The following is a 14,360-nucleotide window of genomic DNA, read 5'->3' on the forward strand; positions in this document are numbered from 1 at the left end:
ATATGAGAGTTTTTTTTACTTACTATGGGTTTAGTTGTAGGTACTGTTATTGAGGTTCATAGTAGAACTATGGATGTCGAGAAAGGGAGACTTGCTTGTGTTTATGTTGAAATTGTCCTCAATCTTCTTGTTATTGGTAAGGTTTGATTGCAAAATCATCAATACAATGTAAGTGTGAAGGTCTGTATATTATTTGTTCTAATTGAGGTTGTTGTGGATATCATTCTCACTCTCTTTTAATTAAGACTACTTCACTTATAGAGGATATTACCATTCCACTAGTAGCTCGGCCTACACAATACAATAAACCAGTTAATCCTAGAGTCAATAAGGGTAAGGGGAATCATGATGCAAAAATTGCTGATCATAGTCATAAGATTGAAAATTTAGGAATAATTTTTGAAAATTAGGGTTTGCACACAGAACTTGGTTCATTGCTCCAAATAAAAGGACAAATAAAAAGAATGTGCCAAAAAATAAAAATAAGAAAAAAGATTAAGAATGATTTTTATAAAGTAACCATTTTCAAGTTCTAAAAGAATGTTATGAAAGTTGTTACAGTTAATAACACATGTTCACGGGTCCTCTCATATTGGGTTTGCGATTGTAAAAAGGGACAATGTTAACTAAAAAAAAAAAACATCATCGTCATATCCCAGAAACCCTAGTAATCCAAAACTTTAAACCCCCTACTCACTTGTATGCAACAAATTCCTAATTAGATCAAACATTGACAAATGTTAAGTTAAGATATCTTTTTCTTAATGCTTTCATAGGGACTGTCATTTTGTATCTATTCTGACCACTATCCTTTACTCATATGCCTTTTCCTAGAGTTTCAGAAGCACACTCAATACCTTTTTTGTTTCAAGCAGTGAGTCACTCTTAAAGATTTTGCTTCTGCAGTTTCGAGACTTGGAATAAAGGTAATCCTTCTTTAGTAGATAATTTTGTACACTTGAAGGATGATACACTTTAGTTTAATGATAAAGTCTTTAGAAATATTTTTCATTGTTAGAATTGCATTCTTTCTCGACTACATGGTATCCAAATAGAACCTAAAATGAGGCTAGATTATTTGGAGAGTAAATTATAGAAAGAATTGAATGAGGTTCTTCTTTAAGAATAAATTTAATGATTTCAAAGTTTTGAGAGCAATAGGTTAAATTTTGATATTATAATACTCATTTCTTTCATACATAAATAATACTGCCATAAAATTGTAATAGGATCATGAGTCTTCATACCCTAGGGGATGTTTGGTGGTTGATAATGGTATTTTCAAATTGAAAGCTTTGAAGTTTTATAAGAATTTAATTTTTGTTTCTCCTACTGGTTAGCGTGTTAGTCTTCAACTATCTTCTTTTACTTAAACTTCAAGAGGAAGGTAAAATAGCTCTTCTATATCATCTTGAATGAGGAAGTGCAAAGTGCTATCTTTGGCATAAGCACTTACAAGACCCTTAAATCAAATGGATTTTAACTATTTTTTTTATATAAATCTTACTAGGAAGTAGTTAAGGATGATATCTAGAGATCAATGATGGGTGTTTTACAGTTTGATTTTGCAAACCTTCATTTGGTGCATATTCCCAAAGTTGAGTGTCCACTGCATTTTAAGGACTTTCAACCTAAAAGTCTAAATAACTTGACTTATAATGTCATCATTAAAGTCTTTGTTATTCATCTTAGACCTTTTCTAGATAATTTGATATGTCCACTTCAAAGTAGTTTCATTCTAGAAAAAATAGATAATAGTTTGGTTACCTAGAAAATCTTGAATAGATGCATAAAAGAAAGCCAGAAAATGAATAGTAGCCATAATGATTGATTTGGAGAACGCCTATGACAATATTAGTTAGAATTTTCTCCAACAAAGTCTTGCTAACTTTGATATACTAGGTCATATTGTATCTTTAATCATGTGGTATATGCGCACCTCCTTCTTATCCATGACATAAAATGGTATTCAACTCGAAAGCTTTTAACCAACGAATGATCTTAGACAAGGAGATCACATTTTCCCGTACGTTTTTGTTCTTTACATGGAGAAACATTTTTTATTGATAAATCAAAGAGGAAAGGTTATGAAGGCATATTCATCAATCTAGAAATTATTGTAATATCACTCTTTTTTTATTTGGCGACAATGTCTTCCTTTTTTGCAAAGCTAAAAATACACAAGTTCAAGATATTATCATAGTAATGTAAAAATTTTGTGCTGCCTCTAGCCTTAAGATCAACTTTGACAAATCCAAGGCATTGCTTTTGAAAGGGGTCCCTCGCTAAAAGTGTGATACTCTCTATGACTTCACTTTCATTCGTTTTGTTTCAGATCTAAGAACTTACCTTGACTTTCCATTGACTAAAGGTAGACTGAATAAAACAACTTTTATTTCTTTACTTGAGAAAATTCACAAAAGGGTGACAACTTGAAAAAGGAAATTACTTAATAAAGTAGGTAAACTTTGTTTGGCAAAATCTATCTTAACTTTTATTCCTATTTATCTCATGCAAATTTGTGGTTACTTTAATTTTTTTGTTATGATATCAATAAGGTGGTTAGAGATTTTATTTGGTCTTCTTATAATTCAGATTGAGACATTCATCTAATTGGTTGGGACAAAATTACCTCTCTTAACAAATAGAGCTATCTAGGTGTTTGTGACATATGAATGATTAATACCTCTCTTATAAGTAAATTGGTGTGAGATATTTTGTAGGAAAAATCAAAATTATAAGTTCAAGTCATGAAGGTCAAATATATGAAAGATAATCTATGAGCTATTCAATCAGACCCAAAAGACTCCACTATTTGGAAGAGCATTATGAAGATCTATAACATTTTAAAAGATGATTTTAAGTTTTAGTCTAGTTCTTCTTTGATATGGTATTCTGAATGGATTGGACTTGACCTAATTGCTAACTTAGTTAATTTTTTTTTTCATATTTTAGATATAAACCTTTAAGTTAGTGAATTGTTTGTTCATAGTGCTTGAAAATTAGACCAGCTCGCCACCTATACATCAAAGCCAAATATATTACAGCTTCCTAGGCCAACAAACATAAATATTGAAGACTAGTTGATGTGATTCTTGAAGGAAAACTTCAAGAATGACCAAAGAATTGAATCTTCAATAAGGTATTTAGCCATGAATTGCTTGAATTTGTTCTTGATGCTCAAAGTTCATCACAAAAAGGAAGAAAGCACAAGTGAAAAGAGAGAAAGAGAGAATCAATGTAGTAGCGCCACTTCAAGGATAAAGATGATTTAGGATATCACTCACCACATGAAAGAGTCCATGATAACAGTATGATTCTAAATTTTCTAGAGAGAAAATCAGAGAACTCATCTCACAAAGAGGAGAATTAATATCAAATGCATAAAATGAATCATTCTCCTATATACAAAGAGCTTGCACCTATATATAGGCAAACTATGGGCAGAAGCTTTTAGTGTAAGCTTAGGCTGTGCCATCCTCTACACGTTACTCTATCCCAGAACCTAATGGACTATCCAAGCTCATGGCCTAAATACAAGGCCCAAAAATACTTAATTACTAGTCCTATCTACATCTGTGTAAATACAAGTAAAGTATAAAAATGCATGTGATCCTATGGCCTCAATAGTGTGGGCCTCTAAGTATTATACAAGCCTAGGCAAGGCTTGTTAGGCTCTCTTGGCCCTAGCCCTAGCCGTAGGACTATGTAAGTCTCCTAGGCTCCTATCATTTGCTATATGCTCTCCATGGATCACATCACTAGTAGTATTGGGGGAGTACAAAAGAAACATATTTTGCAAAGATAACTTATACTTACCTTAGTGATTTCAGATTCACCCCTTTACTAAGTTCATAGCTTAATTGAGTCTGGAAGTTGCCAATAATAAAGAAAGTTAGATTTTTTATTTAACTTATTTGTCATAGATCTTTGCCCACTAATACTTTATGTCATTATTATGGGTTTACTTCAATCTCTTGTCATAAGTGTTCTTATGATCTTGAAAAATATAATTATTATCTCAAAGGTTTTTGATAGAGGAATGAAATAGGAATAATAGTTTCCTGAGTTCGAGGATAGGAAAATACCTCTAGAAATAAAGAGAGAAGTTAGATTTTTTGTGAAATTGGCAAGCTACTTTTAATCATTACTTTCATCACTATATAAAGGCTTATATGAGCAAACAAAACAGAAATATCAGATACTAGATAACAAACATAATAACAGAACAACTAAATAAATGATAACTCAGCATTCTCCTAACAACTATGAAATAGAAATGTGAGTAATAATAACCAACATTTCAATGAACAAAATCGTTCCAGCCTTGGGAAAGTTTAATGGTTCTCTTGGGCCTGTGATCCATATCCTCCTTTAGGCCATGGGTGCTATCATTTCCCATCCTTGAAGAAACACCTTGTCTTCAAGGTGATAAGTGGTCCTCAAATCATCCCAAGGTTTCCAAGTAGTATCTTTGGGCTGTAATCTAAGCCACTAGACAAAAACCAGCCTTTGGGGCGGATCAACAGAAGAGTCTCATTTAGAATCTAGAATAGAAAGAGGCTGTACCATCCAGGACCTCAACAGGGAGGGGTTGAGGAGGCTGCACTGGACCATGGTCAATAGAATACTGGATGAATCTTGACAGCGTGATGAATCCACTTTTTATTATATTTTTACTTGCCTTTTTGGTGCTCCTTGATAGAAAAAATGGACTTTGATAGTGCAAATAATATAGAAATCACATTTTGAGTAAATATCATAGGTTTATTAATTTTTGGTTAATTTGCATTTAATTACATAGATATAGATTGCAATTTTAATTATCTTGATAATTTTGCAGAGTCCCCAAGTTAATTTTGAGAAATCCTGGTCCTTGGATGAAAGTTGCCTCCAAAGTAGCCACTTTTAAGAGCAAAAGTGGCAACTACAGCAAGTCTGGGCATTAAAGGTTCCAAAGTAGCCACTTTCAAGACCAAAAGTGGCAACTCCAGAGAGCTTCAGGGATGCTAAATTGGAAGCATGATACGCGTGGCCACTATTGCCTTTCAAAGTGGCTACGCGCATCCAAAGTTCCCACTTTCAAGTCCAAAAGTGGCAACTCCAGAAGCTCCAGGGACGCCAATTTTGAAGCATGATGCGCGTGGCCACTATTGCCTTTCAAAGTGGCTACGCACATCCAAAGTTCCCACTTTCAAGACCAATAATGGCAACTCCCGAGAATTGACAGATTTACGAGAATTGCGTGTGGACACTTTCAAGGCCCAAAGTGGACACTTTCAAAGGCAAAAGTGGACACTTTGCTGACATGTCATCCACTATAAATAGAATTTAGGAATTAGGATACGGGACTTTTTACACTTTACAAAATTTTCCTTTGCCAAATTGAGACATTTTTCCAGAACATTTGAGTCTTGGGTGACAGCCAAGGGTCCTCTATAGGTTTTAATTTCCAATTTCCCTTTTGATTTTGGTTGAATTTACATTAATGTTACTTACGTTCTTGCATTTCTTTCTTTCATTTGTGAAGCCCATCCACATGGAGGGCTAAACTTCCTTGTAATTCCTAGTCAATGCACATGAATCTTGAATTCTTGGGATTAATTGCAATACAAATCTTTCTTTCCTTGAATTTATTAACCCCAATCTTTGAATGAAATGGAATTTGCATGAAGGGAACATTGCTTAATGAACCCTAAATTACCCAACGAAATTCTAATTCAAAATTGCTTAATTTTGATTAATCCTTGAGGTTACTTAATCTTAGGGATAGAGATTGGAGCCCATTAAGATGCTTAATTTTAATTGGGATGTTAAAGTTGATTTTCGCTTGTTAGATTAACTTAATTCAAGGGAAAGAAAGGGGAATATTGAATCATTTGAAAGAATAATGATGGAACTCATTGATTGACTAGGAATTACTCATTTTAATTGATTGAATTTCACTAGTTTACATTTTGCTCTTGATTAAAATCTGGAAATTGACAAACCTCCCCCCAATTTACTTGCTTTAAAATATATGTTCACACTTGTTCGATATATGTTCCCAACCAAAAATTCCTTGGAGACGACCTAGGACAACACCCTAGTACTGCATATATTTCTTTGCATATTTGATGAGGATTAACGACAATCTTTTGCATGATGAGTAGCTAAAATTCGTTTCATCACAGAGTTGAGTAAATCAAGGTGATGAGCAACAGAGCTAATCACTGCAGTGACTTGATAGGGACCAAATATCGCTTGCCTAATTTTTGATAAGTGGTACCAAACAATGAAGTCTGCCTATAAGGGCAGAGTTTCACATAGACCCAATCACCAACTGCATAGGTAATATCTAGGCGATGTCAATCCATAGTCTTTTTCATCTGTTGTTGGGCTTTCTGGAGTTTCTTCTTGAGGGCTTTGAACATGTCTTCATGGGAAGAAAGAACAGAATCAACAACTTCCACAGGAGAAGAACCTGAAATATATTGAGGAATATTGGAAGGAGATTTTCCATAAGTCACTTGGAAAAGAGTTAAATTGGTTGTGAAATGCCAAGTAGTGTTATGTTTGAACATCACTCTATGGATGGTATGTTGTGCTTATGCGAAGCTTGGTACCATTGAGTTTGAAAAGTTCCTTTCAAAAATGACTCATAAAAATCAGATCGCGATATGAGATGAGACTCTTAGAAAAACCATGGAGCTTGAAAACAATGTCAATAAAAAGGTGAGAAACTTTGTAAGCTGTGAAATGAGTAGGAAGCATACCAAAGTAGGCACCTTTAGAAAATCGATCAACGACCACTAAAGTCACAGTAGAACCCTGATATGGTGGAAGACTGATCGCAAGTGTTGCTCTCGGACAAATTAATAAAAACTGAATTGCATAAAAATTATGTAGTAAGAGGTGCAATCCAAGTTGTCTCCCAACGATGATAACGTTATATGATTATAAAATTTTTAGAGGGGGTTTGATTTATAAAATAACTAATTAGAATCAAAAGTTAAAAATAATTAAAAACTCTAATCCAAGAATTTAGAAGAACTACGACCACTTTATCACCGGATTCCAAGAAGATGCATCAAACAACAAATTAGTAATTAACATTAAATTCGAATGAAACCTCAATTCAAATTATTCACACGAGAACCCTCATGCATTCGATTAACATATAATTCGCTCAAAGTTCAAAAACCTCTAGAACCTAATAATTTGTGTTAATTTAATTCACCAATGCCATTAATCTTAGATCTCAAACCTGAAAATCTAATTCACATTCCTTAAAACTGAATTATATACATCAATTGAATAATACGTAATCAACCAGATGCATAATCATCAATCCAAACGAATAACTTCAATTCAAAAATATAATTAGCAAAAGGAGAAAATAAGGAAGAGATGAAATCAAATTTGTTATTGAATTTATGCCAATGTGAGAACAATCCTCAAGAGTGTCACGTCCCTTTTAATCTTTGAATTAGATGGAAATCTAAGCCTATATTAATGGAGGAAAACAACAAGTCGTAAAGGTGAGAGGGGCTGAGAGAGAGAGAGAGAGAGAGAGCCAAATTTTTAAAATTCAAATTTCTCCTCCAAATTCCGTTTGTCACTTTCTGCTACTATTTCAGCTATGAAAATGACCTCTTTTTGATTGGTGACCTGAACAACAATTGTAGTATTGGATGTTAGCTTCAAAACGCCACTAGAATGGGCTTAATCGGATGTCTATGGACTGAGATATGGCTCAAATGCTGCACCTTGCTCAGGATCCGTAACTGCACCGCTTCACTTCACTTCTAGGCCTAGTTTCAGCTTCTTAACATCAAAATTGGGTTCTGACCCCTATATAAGAATTGTGCACCTTTCTCTTAGCTTTCCTACAAATCAAGAATCATAATGAAATGAGCTCTACAACTCAAGATATGACCCAGAAATCAAAACAGTATTAGAATTTGACAAATACTGAAAAAATTAAATACAGCCCAAATAAAATTCAAACATCATAAAATGATCCAATTCAAACCAATTAGGCACAAAAGAGGATTAATGAGCTAGGAATAAGGGGAAATAAGGTTATAAAAATTAAATTGATCAAAGACCAGTGATAAAGTCCAATGCTAAGTACTCCTATGGATGCGAAGGAAGGGGCATAGGCTGGAGTAAACTTGGTGGTTTCTGAGGAACATATTTGGTTTGTTGGCAATCAGTGCAGCAAAGGATATACAGTTGAACGTCTTTCTTCATGTTAGACTAGAAAAAATTTTCCTTCAGCCTATTGAAAGTCTTGGTAAGCCCAGTGTAACCCCCTAGTGAAGGAATTATTACTATTGGGCCATATGCGATAACAAGCCATTGTGAAGCTTGAACCTGGGATGGGCATTAGGATGATCTTGTATAGTAGCAGATAACTTAACAAAATTGGCATTAAGAGCCAATTCATGGTTAAGATCTTCCAAGAACTGAAAATGAGACATTGTAAGAATCCAGTAGGTGTAGATTGATCATGAAGGCATGACAGGGCATAAGCCAGAATATTACTCTTGTCTAATTTATATTGGATAGTATAGTCATAGCCAATGAGTTTAGCAAGGTAAATATGTTGTTTAGGTGTCTAGATGGACTTAGACATTAGTTTTTTCAAGCTTTGGTGATTGGTCAATATGATCAAAGAATGACCCAGTAAGTAGTGGCACCAACGCTTCACGGAGGTAGTGATGGCATGAAGCTCACGAACAAGTTGGATGGTTGTTTTGCATCAAAACAACTCCCATTCCAGTACTTGAGGCATCAATTTTAATGACAAAAAGGACATTAAAATCAAGCAAGGCCAAAATAAGGGCATCAGTCATAGCATATTTAAGGTGCTCAAAAGCAAACTGAGTTGTAGAGGATCATTTGAAACAATTTTTTCGAAGCAAAGCAGTTAAAGAGAGGCGAGCTTGGCATAGTCCTAGATGAAGCGTGTAACGCTCCAAATTTTGTAATATTAATTATTATATTTATGTAAATGTAAATGTATATGTATGTGTGTGTTGATTTACTTGATAATGATGTTTATGTGTATTAAGTATATGGATATGTGTGTTGTGTGTATGCATGACTGGATAGAGCTGAAATGGGCTAAGTGTAGGGAGTAATTCTGGGCTGTTAACTGTCGCCTTCTCGCTCTAGCGAGAGACATCTCGCTGTAGCGACAGAGCAACAATTTGGGGTGCATTTCTTGGTGCAGTCTCGCTGTAGCGAGATTTTGCAGAAACCAGAGTGTAGTTTTGTCTGAGATTTTTGCTGCAGCGTGAAGGCATGTCGCTGCAGAATATCTCGTTGTAACGATAGTGTCGCGACCAGACAAGGATTTAAAGGGGGTTTAGAGTTTGAGAAGTTATTTCTCAAAAATCCCTTCGAATCCCCTACGAATCCCTCGACCCAGAACCCTTTTCCACCGATTAAATTGCCTCCAAAGCCGTTCGAGAGCTTGATTGAAGGTTGAATCTGTATGGGGAACGCTTGGAGGTAAGTTTTAATGGTTAGGGTTCCGTTTCTCATCCCCTTTTCTATGTTTCTCGGTTTCTTGGAGTTCTGATGGAGTTCTTCCATGTGTTTTAGGCCAAAATCTGTGTAGAGAGCAAGTTCATGGTTGAATCCGAGTGTGGGTCTTCAATCCAAGGTAAGGGGGGACTCTATCCTACTCTTTTGTGCATGAATTGTTGATATTCTGCTGAATATTGTGTTATGGCTGAGTTAGTGGGTAGAAAATTGCTGAGAAATGCAATGTGGGCCATATGCCGTGATATGTGAATATTATGTGTGTTGATACGATATTGATGGATTTGGATTATATGTAAATGTTGTGTGATAGAATAAGTATGGGCACTTGTGCCGTATATTTGAATGAATATTGTGAAAATGTGGGCCGTGTAATATGAATGATAATTGTAGGTTGTGTACCATGTGCTGTGAATTGAATATAGGCTGTGTGCCGTGTTCAAGCATGAATATTGCGTGCGTGGATGAAATGTATGTGAATGAGGCGTTTAGCGCTATTGTAATGTGTTGTGAATGGTTCAGCGATACACTGGGTGTGGAAGATGAGGACGGTAGAAACACCTTAGGGAGGAGAGAGTGGTGGTGACACCAACTGTGGAACGGGTGTACCATGGGCCACACACTCTCTTCCTGACTAGACCTCTGACCATTACCTTTGCTGAGCGACCCGTGACTGCCCACGTGGTATCCGTGAGGCGGGGGTAACTGGTGACCATTCATGGTGTAAATCTGTGATCACAGTGCATCGATGTTAAATTGACATGAGTTGTGTGATAATGCTTCCTGTGATTGTATTTGTTTAATGTATTGGCAATGTGCTGGAGGTGAGACTCTATGCTGATTGTGTGCTTTTGGATAGTATAGAATACTCACCCTTACATTCATTTTTAGGTAATCAAGACGATCAGCACCAGACTCAGTGAAGGGGTGGATGGAACTGCTATAGGACTTAGAATATTATTTTGGAAGATTGTTGTATTTGAATAAGTCTTATAGATACTGTTTGATATAATTTGTAACCCCTTCTTTATTTGAAATAGTTGATGAAACTTGAATTAAACTGGAAATTTCATTATCTCAAAAATTTACAAAATTTCTTATTTATAGAAATTAAATTTAAGGTGTTACAATTTTGGTATTAGAGCAGTTCATCCAAACTGGACTGGAGTATCGGGCTGAAGCGTCTGAGATAAGTGTTGATTGTTTTGTTTGCCTGAATTATAATATACGAATTGATCTAATGTGCTCGAATGTGATTGCTGATTTGTTGTAGCTAGATTGAATATGTTTGGTAGAGGTAGAGGTAAAGATAGAGGAGCTAAAGGCACCAATAACCTCATGAAACGCATGGCTCAGATTCTGGAAGCCATGGTGCACAATCAAGGTGGAGAGCCGGCTGAGTATGGAGGGTTATCTGCCATCTTATCCTAGACGAAATTGTGGGTGCTGCCCCCATCAATGAGGACAACCACTTTCTGACCATGAACAGAGCTTGTAACATGCTGGGTCTCAGGGGCGAGATGACCTGAGACGGTATTAAAGCTAATTTGGGCAAAAGAAGAGTCACCAGAAATATCGGTATTGGGCAACAAAGTATCTTCCCGTAATGGCAGAGGAATAGCAGAGTCCATATCATCATCGTCATGAACAATAAGGAGGAAGAATTTGGATTTACATTTGTGGTTCATGCCAAAACCTTCATCCCTTCTCGCAACAGAGCGCTATCTCGGCCTGGGTGAGCCTCCGAAAAGTGGTTTTTGGTGGAGCAGGTAGGAGTGAAGGCTATTGTGATGGGGTAATTGAGGTAAAAGGAAGGGCTACGAGTGGTGCTGAGTTGAATTGAAGGCAAGAAAAACGTTTTGCATCAATGAGTTTATCCTCTTGCAACTGGACAAGTGTAGCAGCCTGAGTGAGACTTAGAGGTTGAAGAGCTTGAACCTCCCATCGTATATCGAGGGCTAAGCTCAAAATAAATCAGCTAAGGAGGAAGGGTGGGGGAAGGCCAACGATGCGATTGGCAAAGCTTTCAAACTTGGAGAGATAGTTGTTGACGGTACCAGGCTGCATCGATTTAAATAGAGCACCCTTAGGGTCGTCGTAGTAGGAAGGGGCACATCGTATTTCCAACTATTAAAGGAAACCAAATCAAGAAGAAATCTGGCCGTTGTAGTACATCCATTAATACCAACTATATGCTGAACCATCGAGGTAAAAGGATGCCACTTGAACACATTTATCCTCTGGGGTACCATGATAATCGAAAAATTGGGAGATCATGAACATCCAGCCTATGGCATCAGTACCATCGAAACGTGGAATGTCCAACTTCAGGTTGTGGGAGGGGGTCTACAGAGATCGATGGCAGACATCATTAGATGGTGAGGGAGAGTGGGAAAGCTCAAGAGAAGTGAGGTTAGTGATAATGTCGTCAACTTTGGAATGGAGGGAGCTCTAAGTAGTGGAGAGGGTGGTCTGTGATTAAGTAAGGAGGGTAACAACCTCCTCAAGACAGTTTAGGATTTGGGAACAAGTGTTATCAACCATGAGAAAGAGACAATGAAAGCACCAAAGATGATAGTGCAACTGAATCAGATTAGCAATGAGTGTATGAAATGAGCAGAACACAATATATACACAGACAGTGGTTACTATGAATGTTGATAGTGACTACTTCAGAGCAAAAACACTTCAAATTCATAGAGGAAAAATGCAAATTGATTTCTAATCATGAGAATTGGAATTTCAATGCATAGAAATCACATTCCAGACTAAAACAAACCTAAGGGAAACAGAATTTTAGCATTACATACAAAGTAATCACTACGAATTATGAAAGTAGCTACCCTAGGGTTCAAGCATGTCAATTTGCACACACAGAATCAAATTAATCACCCTACTAACTTAAAATCATATAATTATCCCTACAGAAACTTATTCTAAATAGTAATTTCAACTAAAATTGGTTCTAATAAAAAATCCCCAATTGAAAAATGAAGAACCCTAACGCAGAGAGTGAGGAAGAGGAAATTACCTGGATTGAAGTTCAAATCAAGTGCAAAAGTGCAGGAAAGTAACGTTCAAATGCAAGGAATTAAATTTAAGGGAATGGGTGCTCAGGAAATTTGAAGAAGAGTGAAAATTTCTCAGAAATGAAGAGTGAGAGTGAATGTGAAAGGAGCCCTATTTATATGAAAATGTTGGGCGTGGTTACTCTCAAGAATCATAGTAGACACGCGCAAGGGGTTTAGCAAAAATGGGGTGCGCGTGGCTACTATGAACTTTCATAGTAATCACTCTAGAGGCGCCTTTCTCAGTTATTTCAAAAGAGGTTGCGCATGGTTACTATGAACTTTCATAGTAACTACGCGCATCAAATGTTCAAAAATGGTTTTTGTAGTGGTTACTATGAAAGTTCAAAGTGACCACTACAAAGGCGCCCTTCATGTGTAATTTTCTAGAGTGCTGCGCGTGACTACTATAAACTTTCATAGTAGTTACGCGCAAACCAATGAATTTAAAAGCCTTCAAAGTGGTTACTATAAAAATTGAAAGTGAGAACTACAGAGAGTAAAGTCACATACCTTGGTGGAAAGTGACCACTATGGCTTGGGAAAGTGATTACCTTCATGGCAAACTTCAAAATTCTTTCTAAAGTGAATGCTTGGTACCATGGAAATGATTATTCCTCCCTCTCTAATTGGACTTCCATGAATATATGCATAAATTAAATCCAAATAAAGCAATTTTTCCTCTACAAAAGTTATGAACAAATCATTAAGCAAATAATGAGTCAAGTGTTGAACAAAATGTTTATGCAGCATGAACTAAACAACATGACTAGTAACACAGCTCAAATAAAAGAATGCTTATTGAAATCAAAAGAGAACTAGAAAGTGCTATAAAAACTGTGAGTTGCCTCTCACAAAGCGCTTCTTTAACGTCACTAGCTTGATGATGAATCTATATGTTGACTAATATTTTAGCATAATTCTAACACATTTGATAAGAAAAATATATAAAGAAAGCAGAAAAACTTAGAAAAAGAGAAAGAATTGAAGTTTGTTTAAATTTGTAGTTGTTTTAGCAATTGTGAAATTTTTGCTTAGGAATTAAGTTTTTAATCTTGTTTTTGAAGGAATAAATTGAGCAAGGATCATATCCATGGAGGTTTGATGACAAGGAAGAGGAAAGAAGCAAGTCTGGACTCCAAAAACACAAGAATAAGAAATTGTAGACTGGGCGTGATCACTATTGTCAGTAAAAGTGATCACTTCAGAGCTCAAAGAAGAAAGAAAGCCTCGCGTAACCACTTTTATCATTAAAAGTGATAGTTCCAGAGAGGCAAAATATCAAGAAAGCTCTGCATAACCACTATTGTCATCAAAAGTGATCGTTCTAGAGAGTCTTCAACTTGGCGAGTTGCGCGTAGTCACTTTTATCAGTAATAGTGATAACGCGCAACTACCTTGACTCTGCGTTGTCACTTTTATCATCAAGAGTGATAGTTTCAGAGAGCTCTCAATATCAGGAAAATGCGCGTGGCCACTATCTCTGCGTAACTACTATTTCTCATAAAAGTGATGACGTGAAAATCTGAGAAATTTTATAAATACCAGAAACGATCTGGAAAGAGGGGATTCTTTTCATTTTCAGTTTTTTTTAGTTAGCTTCTTGTTAGAGGAAGTGAGAGAGAGGAGTGGGGATTCGAATCTTGGAGCTTCACGAAGAGGAATTGGAGTGGAGTAAGCTTCCATGGCGTTTCTGAGTTTCTTCTTCTCTTCTTCTCTTTCTTTTCTTTTCTCTGCTGCCATGGCTGTGTAATTTGT

Source organism: Abrus precatorius, unplaced genomic scaffold (genome assembly GCF_003935025.1).
Source record: "Abrus precatorius isolate BTA unplaced genomic scaffold, Abrus_2018 Scaffold2, whole genome shotgun sequence".
In the NCBI taxonomy this organism is placed as follows: Eukaryota; Viridiplantae; Streptophyta; class Magnoliopsida; order Fabales; family Fabaceae; genus Abrus; species Abrus precatorius.